The sequence below is a fragment of the Choloepus didactylus genome, chromosome 3 (genome assembly GCF_015220235.1).
Source record: "Choloepus didactylus isolate mChoDid1 chromosome 3, mChoDid1.pri, whole genome shotgun sequence".
Taxonomy (NCBI): domain Eukaryota; kingdom Metazoa; phylum Chordata; class Mammalia; order Pilosa; family Megalonychidae; genus Choloepus; species Choloepus didactylus.
In genome coordinates, this window is record NC_051309.1 from 173,824,159 (window position 1) to 173,839,730 (window position 15,572).

At 38.6% G+C, this 15,572-nt stretch overlaps 1 pseudogene; it reads left to right on the forward strand.

Moving 5' to 3' along the window:
• Positions 1-7,733: 7,733 nt before the first annotated feature.
• On the forward strand, positions 7,734-9,464 carry LOC119529023 (annotated as a pseudogene).
• Positions 9,465-15,572: the final 6,108 nt, after the last annotated feature.

Genomic DNA, 15,572 nt, shown 5'->3' on the forward strand with positions numbered 1-15,572 from the left:
TTCTTAGATGGTTTCAGAGAACAAAATTTTGTCTACCATGAAATTTGCATTCTCCATAATATATTTATGTGTGTTCACCTAAAATTAATACTTAAAAGCAATTTGTGGTGAAAAAAATTTAAGTTCTAGGAAGATGCACCATGTTTATTTTGTGGACTTTTGAGGCTCTGTGGACACATTGCTGAATATTTTATGCAGTATCCAGTCTTCAGTTTAAGAGGCTGGTCTTTATAGTGTTCACGTCCTCCTGTATTACTCTTTTCAGTCTTCCCTCTTATTCAAATCCAAGTCAATTCATTTCCCACTTCCTCTTTGAAATCTTCCCTATGTCTTTCAAGCTTTATAGGTCTTTCTCTCTCTTTTTTTTTTTTTTTTGTTTCTAAGCCCTTAAATCTCCAAATGTTGCACCACAAATTTATTGAGCATCTGATTGGAAAAAGAGTATCTAATTATTCACTGCCTTGAAACATTCCATTTGTTTTAATCTTGCTATCCCATTTAGACTGCAAATTCCTTAAAGGGAGAGGCTATGTCTTACACTGAATGCATACCCCTGACAATACATAATAGACTTCTGAATATGAAGTAGGTGCTCAATAAATCCTTATTAGTTGAATGAGTCATGGAGCATCTCTTAATTACTGGTGAGATAGTTAAAAGGTGAATATCTTTGACAGTTTTGATAGTTGGACTGTCTTTTTATAAAATAAGTTACCACAGTTCTTATGGGAAGATAACTTCTCAGAGTGACCTTTTAGCCAGAAAAGGGAGGAAATGTGTTTTCACTTGTATTTTTCTAGTTAATTTAATTCCTTTTTCAAGGGTTAAAAGCTCTTAATGATGACAGTCACTTAAATAAATCATTAGATTGAGAGCACCTTTTGGTGCAAGGATAATCTAATTAATTTTCACTCTGACTCCCAATGGTTGCTATTTATTTTGAATCCCTGTCATGTTGTGGTCTGTACCATATCATTTAGAAGCTGACTGTTGCTGTTTTTTTTGCCTAATAATTTTTATACAGGATTAGTTTACCTTCATAAGGGCAGAACCTCTTCTTGGAAACCCTTATGTATCCCACTGTGCTGGATACCCTAAGTACTTAACTGATTGTTGTTCAAATATGAGGTAGGAAACAACTGAGAAATGAACAATATACCTTCAGAGAAAAACACTAGAAGGCTAATATCTTATTTTATATTCATTTTGCATTTCATGAAAGTACACTAGGACCTGTTTACATGACCAGTATGTTCTAAGACAGTTGATGTAAGTTGAAAACCACCAATAGTGAACCCCATTATTTAATAAGTATTTCTTATATGAACATACCTATTGCACATTTTTTAAAAATAAATATGGCAAATAAACACTCTAGTAACGATAAGTAAACAAAATTAATCATAGGAATAAGTTTTTAAAAATTTAATTCTGTCTCTTGCCATGTCCCAGCAGCCTGCACTGCCCCAAATTCTCTCTGGCCCCTGCCCAGAGGAAAAAAAATTGGCCTCAGCTAATGGAAGGCTGGGAAGACACCTGACATTGATGAGCTGGGCGGTGGTGTTGCCTGGAGACCCCAGCTGGGTCAGTGTTCTGTCCCCTCCTCCACATGCTTGCCCAATTGTGTGCTCCCCTGCTGTATGTAGGGCACGCATAATAGTGAACCCCATAATTTAACAAATATTTCTTATGTGAACATACCTATCACACATTTTTTAATAAATAAGGCAAATTAATATTCTAGCAACAATAAGTAAACAAAATTAATCAGAGAAATAATTTTTTTAAAATCTTAATTCTCTCTCTTACTCTGCCTTTAATTTTTTCCAACTGCCAGTCGTCTGTACCTGATTTTTGCATGTGAGTTCATGTAAAATGAGGTCTTACTGTACTATGACCTTATATGCATATACAAACATTTACCTTTTCAAATGCTTTCAAATTTTAATCTCATTTTATCCTCTTTGGTATTTTATCCTTCTGGTTCTTAACCTTTTATGTTAACAGTGCCTCTGGTTGATGTTATAAACTACACATGACCTTAAAATACAGTCTGTTATCCTTCATGTCACAGCAGCTTTAAATGATCTTTTTATAGGTGATTTTGATTTTGAAAATCAAACACCATTTTTTTCAGTTTTATAGTTTAGAAGATTTTCTGAAGGCTTTTAAATATTTTTAGCACTCTATAAATTTTCTCAGCACATCCAATGATGAGTTATAACCCACAGATTTATATGTCGCCATTAATTAATTAATTTTACTCTCATATCTGTGACTCCTAGGGGCAGAGATGGAATTGACACCTTCCTTGTTTCCCGGTGCCACTTTCGTCTCATTTTTGCTCACTACTCACAACTCCTACCAACCTCCCTGTCCCTCTTCCTCATTCACTGAAAACTTTAGCTCCCAACTCATTATTGTCTTCCTTGCCACTCCTGTCACTGTCATTATTTATGATGAATTCATCATGCTCATGGATGACCCACCCAATATCCTGGCCCACTAAATTGTAATGTTTTTCATTTCAAAAAATCTGTTCATATCCCTGGGTCACTTGCTGTCATGATCATATCCTAGACCTCCATATCAGAAACTAAATCAGCTTCTTTTCATCCAGCATTTCATCTATACCAAAAGTACTTTAATCTGATCAAAATTTCATATCTGTTTTTATTCTCCATCACACTTCTCCTGTCTTTGCTTCCTTCATAACCATCAATGAATCAACATCTCAATTGAGTGACTTCCGTAAACATCTCAAATTCTTTGCCTCTTTCTTCCTCTCTCTATTTTCCTCAACTGGTAGCATTCCACACTTGATTTATACCAAACCATTTGAATTCTCTGTGGCTTTCCTGGAGAACCTGATTTTTTTTTTTTTTTTTTTAGGTAATTAATGCTTTATTCTTTTTTTATTTTTTTAAATGCAATTTTATTGAGATATATTCACACAACTTCAAAGTGTATGATCAGTTAGAATCTGAATATTTTTAAAAATAGGAATCATACATCTCTATTGCCTTCTTTCTTTTATGAGCACAAAATTCAATTAGCACTCAGTCCTGCTAAGGAATTTCACAACCTTATCCTAGTAAGTTTAGTTTTCCATTCTGGAGCTATTATAATACCTTTTCTCCCCTTGGTCATTTTTTCACATTGTTTCAGCTGATGAATTCACCTCAGACTTCACTGAAGTAATAGAATAAATCAGATAGGAACTCTCTCATTTTCTGGCTAACAAATCTGTAAATATACCTCATATGTATTCATAGTTTCTGCCTTTTTCCCTGCAAAACAGTTGAAGTTTCCTGTTTCTTTCAGAAGCCCATCTCCCTGCTGTGCTTTGAGTTACATCTTCTCTCACCTCCTCATATTCCTCTTGGCTGCTGGTATCCCCTCTTTCTTCTTTATCATTTTTTTCTCCCCTCTTCTCTGATTATTCTAAAACAGCATATAAATGTCAAAAGACAAATCTAGTCAAATTTGCAGAGTACAGCATTTTATAGAGGACACCAAAAATTTTTGCTGCAGCAATGAAGTGGCACCACTTGCAAAAACAGAAGCAGCTTTGAGCTTGTAGGGATGACAAGTGATTTTTATAGACATAAAAAGGAAGTTAGCTTGAGTCCTATTGATTGGATGGGAGTTTGTTTTATAGGGGTGGTATTAGGGCAGGTGGGCTTTACTTTGTTCTGGGTCACATGTAACTAGCTAGAGACTTGCTTGGCTGTCTGGGTTGTGTGCCTTGGTGGGGATTTCAAATTTCAAAAGATTTCAGGGGAACGCTCCAGGACCTTCTCTATATAACTTTATCAATTTCCTCCCTTTTGTTCACTCCCTCAGTTATGAGAGCTTGACCAAAGATGTTGTAGTCTTTCATTCAGTACTAGAAGTCTCTCATGTTTCATTGTTGATTTCGTGGGTTCATGGAAGTCCATGATTTTAATCATCCCATTTGTGTTGGTTTTTTATCCTCAGTTGTATCATTTGTTGAGTTAGTGGCCGCACAGTAGCATTTAGGAGAAAAGATATCAGACAATGCATGAAGGATATTATTAATATTGTGATTAAAAAGATAAGTGCCCTGTGAGGATATCTCTGCATCAATGTCCCTATTACCCTAGCAGCCAACCCAAATGAAAAGCAAGCCAATTAGATACTGGAGGTGTTTAAGATGATTTGGCTGCTTCTCTAGCATGGGCTTCTGCTGCCACCACCTCTTGGTAAACTTCCTGTTGGCTGTAATTTACTACTACACAGTACTAGGTACCCGCTAGTGCACAATGCACCTCCTTGGGAAGCCAATCAATATTGTAAAGTTGTTTTGTAAAGTTCTGATACTTCATTTGTTAGTGAGTTGACAGCCTTCCTTAGGTGGTAGATAGATTTTTATAACTCTAAAGCTACCTTTTCTAAAGCCAACTGTAATCTTATAGTGTATCTTCCAACATAGGAGATTGCTGCCCCAGTGACAAGTGGAATTCTACAAGGAACAGAGTACTCCATGAGTTTGACTTGGGTTAATGGATTTTTCCATGATCTATTTAGAGCTGTCTCTATTCTGGCCATAGTCTTTTCACAAGTTTCTGTATATGGGAATAGGTCATAGGAGCCCTCAGGTTTCAAATTCCCCTTTTGAAAGCTTATCATAAATAGTTGTTTGCGGACAGTGTAAGCTATGTAACAGAAACTAACCTAATTTATGTGTAGTTCTTGTATGCCTTATGTCCACATGCAAAATAATAACCCTGGAGAACAAAATAAGAGTATCTATTGCATTCAAGGAATTGGATAATGGCTTGTAGAGGAGAATCATAAACATAATCATCTTCATTGTTAACTGAAATCTTGGTCCCATGTAACTAACAATTTCCTTTGCCTGACCCTTTAGCCCACAAGAAATCTGTGCTTGAGTGGAATAAGTTCTTGTGTTTTAAAATCTTGGGGGGCTTGGAGAAAAAGCATGTCTCTAAAGGGTGTCTGGCCCCTACAGTATGCTCCTGTCTTATGAAAGTAAAAGGAGTCTTGCCATATAGAAATTGAACATTTACTAAGCCCTATAGTGTGGCCATTGTTATCTGTCTGGTTTCTAGTAAAATACTACCATCCTTGGGTTAAAGAGGCCATATCATAATCCCAGTCTCAGGGTCTCAAAGACTCAGGCACAGCCCAGAGTTATTCCAAAGAGGAGGTCTATCTAATTGTGTATAACTCTCAGGGCCAAAGCTACAAGTGTGAGGTGAATGGTTATTTTGGGACTAAGTGGGGGATGGGCACAGATCCAGCAGTTACTCTTGATTGGTTTCATTTGCTATATAGTGTGCTAGAAGGATGTGTTCAAGGTAGGAGTATATAGGTCAGAATAGGGTAAAGAGAAGATGAAAAAAATCGTGGCAAGGTTAGGTATGATTGGGGATGGAGGTTGGGCATTGCAAGGGGTATAGGATGAATAATGTTCGGACAGATGGGGAAAAGGAAGAGATGGGGAATAAGATAAGGAAATCCAGGTTGGACTTGATCCATGATCTTGGGCATCATTTACTTGTTCTGATGTCTTAGGCAGAGGATTCCATAATAGGTACTGTCTGCTTCTAGAATTCTTGCATCAGTATTAGTTTGAGGTTGAAGGGTGACCTCCCAAGGGCTTGGAGAGCATTTTAATTGTGATTACATGTACCCAGGGATCAACTCCCTGTAGTTTTGCCACACATAGTGGTGGTCAATAAAACTTGATAAAGCCATTTCCATCTAGATTCTAAAGCAGTCTTTTGTTGATGTCTCTTCCAGTATACCAAGTCTCCAGGTTGAAGGTCATGTAGAGCTTATGTAGAGAAATCTCAGGAAAGAAATAATTGTCTATTTCAGATTGTAATATACTGGAGTATAGTACTGTTGGAGAAATAATGAACCTCAGGGGTCTTCCCATAATGGTTTCAAAGGGGGATAACCAGTGTTTTCCTGAGGGACTAGATCTTATGGCTATCAAAGCTAAGGGAAAAACCTTACACCAAGGTAGAGAGAAAGATTCAGATAATTTAGCTAATTTAAGTTTTAAGATACTGTTTGTTTTTGCTACCTTCTCTGATGATTGAAAATGGTGGGGACAATTAAGCTTTTGGTTGATGGGTAAGACCTTGCAAGGTTCCTTGATTATAGTTCCAGGAAATGGGTGCATGTATTTCTTGACAGAATAGCAGGAATTCCTCAGGCAGGGAAAACAAAGTATAACAGCTTTTTAACTGCTATAAGAACAGTAGCCTTATGACAAGAAAAAGTCTCTATCCATTCAGAAAATCAACATATGATAGCAAGGACATACGTAGCTGCATAAAGTCCATTCGAAGATATTCAAAGGGCCCAGTCAGTCAAGATATTTGACCCTGTCCCACCTTTACAGTTTTACCAAGGTTCTGTAATTGACAAGTGGAACATGATACGTATACTTGTGCTTCTCATTTAAAGTTCCCACACAATGATTTTTTAGAGTTAAAGTGAGGAATTCTGGTCTGTGGTGTGTATATTCATTTAAGATCTTGGCTATGGGCCATTGCAGAGACTCAGGTGCCGCCAGGGGCTGTGCTGGGACCACCAGAGCCCAACAGAGTGGAGGGTGTATCAGCTCTGAGCCAATTTTACTTTTCAATTTTGGAAGTCAGTTGTTGAATTGTACTCAGGGATCCTTGAAAATCCTCTTTAATCTTGTCTACAGGTTTTAACATCATAAACTGTTGAGCCAACATTGTTGCTTATGCTGCCCTGTTAGCATCAAGATCAGCCACAGCATTTCCTTTATGTTCTTCAGTGTCTCTCCTTAAATGAACTTTTATTTTTACACTGGCTACCTCTCTTGGATATTTTGGAGCCTCAAGGAGGTAATTTACTAGAAGGCCATTTTTTATGGAAGTCCCTACAGATGTCATGAATTCTCTTTGTTTCCAAAGCATTCCAAAGTCATGACTATACCAAAGGCATATCTACTATATCTGTATGAGTGCTTATTCTTTGAGAGTCTGCCAATTTATAAGCTCTAGTCAATGCTATTAATTCAGCCATTTGAGCTCACTTAACCTCAGGAAAAGTTTTATATCCAAGAGATTCCTGGAAAGTAATTATTGCATAACTCTCCTGATAGTTACAGTTTTCAATCCTAAGGTAGAATCCATCTATGAAAAGAATCAAGTCAGAATACTGAAAGGGAGTGCTTCTGAGATCCACCTAGGGATAGAAAGTTCATGCATGGGGGATAAGCAGTCATGGGGCTTGCCTTCCTTTGGGAGAGGAAGGAGTGTGGTTGGATTGAGGGAGTTATATCAAAAGACAGCTACAGGCATACCTCATTTTATTGCACTTTGCTTTACTGTTCTTCACAGAAATTGCATGTCTTACAAATTGAAGGTTGCGGCAACTCTGCATTGAGCAAGTCTGTGGGTGACATTTTTCCAACAGCATGTGCTCACTTTGTGTCTCTCTGTCACATTTGATAATTCTTAAAACATTTCCAACTTTTTCATTATTATTATATCTGGTATATTGATCTGAAATCTTTGATGTTACTACTGTAATATTTTGGGGCACCACAGCCATGTAAGTCAGCGAACTTAAGCAATAAATGTTATGAACATTCTGACTGCTTCACCCACCAGCCATTCCTTCTCTCGCTTCATCTCCTGGGACTTCCCCATTATGTGAAGCACAACAATAATGAAATTAGGCCCATTAATAACCCTACAATGGCCTCTAGGTGTTTAAGTGAAAAGAAGAGTCGCAAGTCTTTCCTTTTAAATCAAAAGCTGGAAATTATTAAGCTTATTGAAGAAGGCATTTTGAATGTGGAGATAGGCCAAAAATTAGGTCTCTTGTGCCAAACAGCCAAGCTGTGAATGCAAAGGAAAATTTCTTGAAGGAAATTAAAATTGCTACTCCAGTGTACAGAAGGATGATAAGAAAGTGAAACAGCGTTGTTGCTGACATGGAGAAAGTTTTAGCAGTCTGCATAGAAGATAAAACCATCCACAACATTCCCTTAAGCTAAAGCCTAGTCCAGAGCAAGGCTCTAACTCTTTTTAATTCTATGAAGGCTGGGAAAGGTGAGAAAGCTGCAGTAGAAAAGTTTGATGCTAGCCAAGGTTGGTTCATGAGGTTGAAGGAAAGAAGCCAACTACCTAACATAAAAGTACAAGGTGAAATAGCAAGTGCTAATGTAGAAGCTGCAGCAAGTTATCCAGAAGATCTGGCTGAGATAATTTATGAAGATGGCTACACTAAACCACAGATTTTCAATGCAGACAAAACAGCCTTATATTGGAAGAAGACGTCATCTAGGACTTTCCTAGCTAGAGAGGAGAAGTCAATGCCTGGCTTCAAAACTTCAAAGGATAGGGTGAGTCTCTTGTTAGAGGCTAATGCAGCTGGTTACTTAGAGTTGAAGCCTGTGCTCATTTACCATTCTGAAAATCCTAATCCTTAAAATTTATGCTAAATCTACCCTGCCTGTGCTCTATAAATGGAAAAACAAAACCTGGGTTTTGTTAATAACATGGTTTGCTGAATATTTTAAGTCCATTGTTGATACCTACTGCTCAAGAAAGAAAAAGATTCCTTTCAAAATATTACTTCTCATTACCAATGTAACTGGTCAACCAAGAGCTCTGGTGAATTTGTACAATGATATGAATGTTGTTTTCATGCCTGCTAACCCAACATCCACTCTGCATGGAACAAGTTGTCATTTTGACTTTCAAGTACTATTATTTAAGAAATACATTTCATAAGGCTATAGCTCCCATAGATAATGATTTCTCTGATGGAACTATGCAAAGTCATTTGAAAACCTTCTGGAAAGGATTCACCATTCTAAATGCCATTAAGAACATTCATGCTTTATGGGAGAAAGTCAAAATATCAACATCAACAGGAGTTTAGAAGAAGCTGATTACAACCCTCATGGATTACTTTGAGGGGTTCAAGATTTCAGTGAAGGAAGTAACTATAGATGTGGTGGAAGTAGCAAGAGAACTAGAATTAGAAGTAGAACCTGAGATGTAACTGAATTGCTACAATCTCTTGATAAAACTTGAACAGGTGAGGAGATGCTTCCTATGGATGAACAAAGAAAGTGGATTCTTGAGATGGAATGTATTCCTAGTGAAGAAGCCATGAAAATTATTGAAAAGAAAACAAAGAATTTAGAAAATTGCATCAACTTGGTTGATAAAGCAACAACGTGGTGTGAGAGGGTTGACTCCAATTTTTAAAGAAGTTCTGTGGTAAAATACCATCAAGGACATTGCAAGCTACAGAGAAATCTTTTGTTAAAGGAAGAGCGAATCGATGAAGCAAACTTCATTGTTGTCTTATTTTAAGAAATTGCCACAGCCACCCCAACCTTCAGCAACCACCACCCTGTTGGTCAGCAGCCATTAACACAGAGGCAAGACTCTCAACCAGCAAAAAGATTATGACTTGCTGAAGTCTAAGATGATGATTAATGTTTTTTAGCAATAAAGTACTTTTTCAGTTGACTTATGTATGTTGTTTTTTGAGGCATAATGCTATTGCAGACTTAATTACTACAGTCTAGTATAAACAGAACTTTTATATGCACTTGGAAACCAAAAAATTCAAGTGACTTGCTTTATTGTGAAATTTTCTTTATTGTGGTTGTCTGGAACCAAACCTACAATATCTCCAGGTATATCTTTATATGCAAAAGGGTATAAAGGATTTCATATGTGATCAATCTGCTAGCAAAACAATGTTGGGTGTTTTTGTTTATTAGAAGAGTTTGTCCTGCATGGAGAGCCTAGAAACATGTTGGCTCAAGTCTCAAACAATTTAGCAGCTGTAGCAACAGTCCTAAGACAACATGGGTAGGCCTTGGCAATTGAGTCAAGCTTTAGACTATAATGAGTGATAGTCTCTGCTTGACTCCATGCTTCTGAGTTAGGACTCTCAGAGCATGTACATCTCTTTCATGGACAAACAAGAAGATATTCTTATACTTGGGAGTCCCAGAGAAGGTGGCTGTAATAAACCTGTCTTTAGTTGGATAAATGACTTTTTTGCATCATCAGTCCAAGAGAGGGGTTCTGGAATACTAGTTTTAGTAAAGTCATAAGGTGGAGCTGCTATAGCTGAGACATTAGACATCCATTGCCAACAATAGCCAGATAACACGAAGAATTCTGAGTTGCCTCTTCATGATTGGCCTAGGGAAGTTTAGAAATGGTGCTGAGAGCCTATCGGGAATTTCATCTTTCCCCTCTGAAATGGATCATGACCTAAATAATGTACAGTCCTTTGACAAAATTGTAGTTTATCCCTGGATGCCGTAAGTCCCTTTTTGGCTAATGCCTGTGGTTAGTAAAGGGAATCTTCCTCACAAGCCTCCTTAGTTTTAGAACAAATTAGTAAGTCATCCACATATTGGATTAAAGTAGATCCCTTTGGGAAGTTAAGTCTCAGAGATCCTGATTAAGCACTCGAGAGAAATAAGGAGTCTTCATAAATCCTTAAAAGCACAACATCCCAGTTATATTGTTGTTTTTCCGAGGTAAAAGCAAATAGGCACTGGCTTTAAAGATCAAGAAGGGCATTAAAGAATGCTGAGCATAAATCTATTACAGTAAAGTAGGTGGACTCCTAGGGGACAGAAAGCAAGGTGGCATTTGGGTTAGGAACTCCTGGAAATTGTGTGATTCTTATTTTGTATCTGGACCTTTATAGGCTCAAGTATTTCACACACAACTGTTGAATTTTTGGCCCATAAAGCCTGAGGGACTAATTGCAATGTCTTATGGAGGGCTTGTATTGGGAACTTCAGAACCGACATACAGTAATCAAAGTCAGCTATTAACTGATGGTGAGTGGAAGAGTCCTCCAGAATTTCAAGAGGTGGTTCTTCAGGCTTGCAGTCTATTTTGAAACACAGTTTGCTTAATAAATCTCTACCTAAGAGGTCACTTGGTGTGCTCTCATAGAGAAGAAATGGATGGATATCTTATAAGTGTCCTACAGTTCAATAGTTGAGACAAAGGCCTAATCTGTGGGTTGTTTGAAATTCCTACTATTTTAACAGCTTGGTCATTCGAACCAAGAGATGCTGGAAACGTAGTATGATTAATAGAGTGTGTGGCCTCTATTAAGAAGGCCTGTTTTACCCCATTAATTGTAGTTTGAGTTTCCCCTATTTTATACTAGTTGAATCAAGGAGAAGAGGCCATATTGTCCCTCGGGCCCCTTCAGGATTGTTGTGTTGGGAAATCTGATTGACATTGTTTCCTTTTCTTCTGAAGGACAGGACATTCTTTTTGCCAATGTAACCTTTGTTTGCAATACTTACATATGTCTTTATTACAATTATCGGACAGATGGGCCAGCAGGGCATTTAGTTGCTTGATTCGCAGGGCTATGAGTGTATGTTTGCTCTATTGAATTTTTTTGTGTGCTTCCCTGGTATCCATCTTATTTTGGTAAGCCATTTGCCTCAACATCAACATTTGGCCTAGTTAATAAGCAGCTTTCCAGCCCTGGAGCATAAACTCCCCAGAGCCCAAACCCGCACCTGCAGCCACCACCCTCATCACTTAAAATCCACAGCTGGCTCCAAATGATAAGCTAACCATCCCCACTGCCTTCAGACCCCCAGTCACTTTCCCTTTTTGCATGTGTTTGCTTTAAGCTAGCGAATCCTTGACTCTTTCCCTCTAGTGGGAAATCAACTAACCACCCCTGAACTACAATAAAGGCACCCCACCCCCGTCCATCTTGCTCTGCCTGTGTGCTCCCCACTCCACCCAACTTCTCGTTGACCCCCCAGGGTACCCCGTTCTCTCTGGGACCTGTGAGTAACGAACTTATCTTTCCTTATGCATTATGGCTTCAACTCCATCTTATTGCTACTGACCTCTACCTGACCCAAATTTAAAATCCAATTTAACTAATTTGGAACAAAGGGCACAGCTAGCGGGGTGTGTTGGTCACAGCCATCGGAAATGGGACATCATGCCTTTTGGCCACTCTTGGTTTACTAATTGGCTCTCTCAGACAGCTAATACTATCTGGGAAGGGTCCACAGCTTGCTAGCGTGCTCCATAATACTTTGTGCCACTACGTGTTCTTTGCAGGCTGTGCCTAAGCTTCTTGCCTCAGATGGTCCTGTAGAACTGAGTCATCCTCAGGAATGGTAAAGGACCAGCCCTAGGACTGCAAGAAAAGAAACCCTGAGGTTTCTAGCACTCCCCTGAACAGGAATAAATGGCGTTGGGTGACAATGAGTAACACCGACGACCTAACAAAGATCTTGTTGTGGTTCTGACAGTAGAAACCAGCAAGGCAGAAGACAGGCACCTCCCGCCCCAAGCTGTGTCTCCTGAGCTAGAGTTCCTGGTGCCTGGACCACAGCAGCCGAGACTGTGAGAGACTCCAACCACTGTATCTGTGGATCATGCATCCAGTCTTAAACCCGCCCCTAGCTTGAGCGGCACCCCCTCCATGGGAAGCATAATGGCACCTAGCAAGCAGCAGTGCTGTTAGGTTCTGCGATCCTTACGTGGCTGCTGTCTCTGCTGCTATCATTCTTTGTCTCCCAGCCCCAATGGGATATAAAAAAAATTTATCCCCCCGGCATGGAGTGGCAAAAAAAAAAAAAGGGCCTGAGCATATTGTGCCAGCCCTCCCAGCCCCCTAGCCCCAAGACACCAGAAGTTTCTAAATTGCTTAAAATACATAAGATTCCCATGCAGCATGCATGGGTCCTACTCAGTGCTGCTGCTTATCAGCACACCAAAGCCCTGATGTTGCCCTCTGGCTGTCTGGGAATATCCCTAATGATCCTGTCTCCATCATGCTAGTGAAAACAAGCCCCAGCCCCCATGAGTTTGACTGAGACATTCTGTGGACAGAAATGGAGGCTGAGAGAGAGAAAGAGTCAGAAAATTAGAGAGTGGGAGGGAGGAATGAAATAAAACCAGATAGGGGATTGGATGATGGAACTGAAATCAAAGTCCTGAATAAAAGTATTGAATTTGATGCAAATTGTGGAATTCAGATATAAGAAGAGTTTACCTTGGGGATGGAGAGTCTCAGCAGTCAAGCAATAGAAACGAGGAGTCTGTCATGGGCTCCTCACCTTGTGGGTAGCCAGAACCTTCAGCCTCACAGGGAGACCTTACATAACTCTCTGGGACCTCCAAACTTGTCAAAAGACAAACTGGAGTTGAGTTTGCATATTATAGCATTTTATTTGGGACACCTAAACTTTTGCTGCAGTAAGGAAGCCAGATCACTTGTGAAAATGGAATTAGCTTCGAGCTTCTGGGGAAGGCAGGTGATTTTTATAGACATAAAAAGGAGTTAGTCCTATTGATTGGACAGAGGTTTCTCTGTCTTACAGGGGTGGTTTTAGCGAAAATGGACTTTATTTTGTTTTGGGTCAAATGCAACTAACTAGAGGCTTGGTTGACTATCTGGGTTGGTTGCCTTGGTGGGGAATTCAAATTTCAAGGGATTTCAAGAGGCAACTCAATAGGGAGTTCAAAGAGGAAGTGGGCACAGGTATTTAGTTGGCTCTGAGGGGTCCCCAGGACTTACCCTATATAATTTTATCATAAATATTTTCTTGTTTCAACCATTAAGTAAAAAACATGTTCCCACAATCTAAAACACACACTTCACTAGACTTGACAGTTGCCTACACACAGTGTCCATTTCCCTGCCTTTTTTTCCACTCTTGGCTCTTTGCTAGCCTGGTTTCTACAAACTATTTCCACCCTGTTCCTTATTTTATGGAAACTGCTCTTGTCATTGCTTTTAATGACCTTGTCAGCTTTGCTGCATAACAAATAATTTTACTATCTCAATGGCCTAAATAAACATGTATTTTTCCCTCATATTTATTAGGGTTTACTTTGAGTGGACAGCTGAGGTTCTCCTCTAAGCTCTCCTGCTGGGTGTTTCTTAGCTCTCATTTGTCGTCTCATTCTGGCACCCAGACTGAAAAAACAGTGGTTTCTTGTGACATGCTACCACCCAAAACTATAAAAGCATTCTGAGAGAATTATTTAGCTACATAGTCTTTATAGTAAAGAGTATTTCATATTTTTTATTTGTAAATCATGTGCTATCATTTTTTGTGTCATAAAATTATCATAAATGTACATTTGAGACATTTGTATGCCTTTTTATTTTTTGGAGAATTTGACAAATGATGTTAAACATTAGCCAGCACATCATTGCTAATATACATCTTATTTTAATATACGTAGAAAAGAACTCTTGATATTCTCTCTTAACAGCCTTCCCTATCATCACCATGTCTCTTCCCCAAACTTTTCCATCTTGTAAATGATACAGTCATCCAATCAGTTGGAAAATCCCCAAACCTAGGAATCATGCTTGGGTACTTCTTGTCTTCTACATCCAAATGATCAAGTCCTGTCATCTCTACTAAAAATATAAATTACTCTCTAGTTTCACTGCTGTCATCTTAATCTAGATCAACATTATTCATTGCCTAAAATATTGGAAAGTTCTCTAAACTAGTCTCCATTCTTCCTGTCTTGTCCCCCTACTTTCTCCTCCCACCCTGGGAGTGATTTTTAAAAATGTAAATCAGACCATGTCACTTCCCTCCTTAAAACACTCTGATGACTTCTCATTGCTTATTGCTAGAACTGCTGGCTAACTTAGATGATTTTGGAGCTATAAAACTTTTCATCTTAACCATAGCATAATATGAAATGATATTAAAAGTACTTCCTTTCCAGGCTAATATACAAAGGATATACAGGAAACCATTATTGAGCATTATGGTACTGCTGACGTCTCAATATAGTCAAGCCTAACTAAATACAGAATTTACAAATTTTTTATTGTTCAGGTTGGTAATTTTCAGTTGTATTCAGGTATAAGAGCAGAAGCTTCCCTGGGTTTCTCTTGGCTTACACTGTTTTTGGCTGCATTGCACAAGGGCGAACTTTTTATCACAGTTGGTATTAGAGCACCTTGGATCTTGAGTCTATTTGCTTTTTTTTGTTTTGTTTTGTTTTTTGGAAGAAATACAAGGAGTCATTACTATAAAGCTGGTTCTGGAACACTGTGTACGTGTATGTGTGTGTGTGTGCGTGTATGTGGTTGGAACTGGGTAAAGTTTGTGCATGTGTCAACTGTTTTTGCACTTAATGTATTTCTGTGCAAGAGAATGAAATCACATCTCTCTTACACAATGACTTCAAAGCCCTACATAATACAGATTCTGCTTATTTATTTGGCTTTGCCTGACGTTGCACTGCTCACTCACTATGCTCTATGCTTCGTTTTTTTTTTTTTTTTTTTTTTTTTTAACACCATTGGTCTCTTTCAAGGGCCCCTTTACTCAATTTTTACCTGTGCTCTTTGTCCATAGCAGAAGAATGGAACATTCTTTCCTCAGCTCTTTGTACATTTTGCTTTTTACCTTTCAGATATCCACTCAAATATCACCTTTTGTGAGAAGCTTCCCTAGACCTCTGTACCTAAAATAAATTCCCCTCACACTCATACCACTATGGATACATCACCTAGTTTATTTC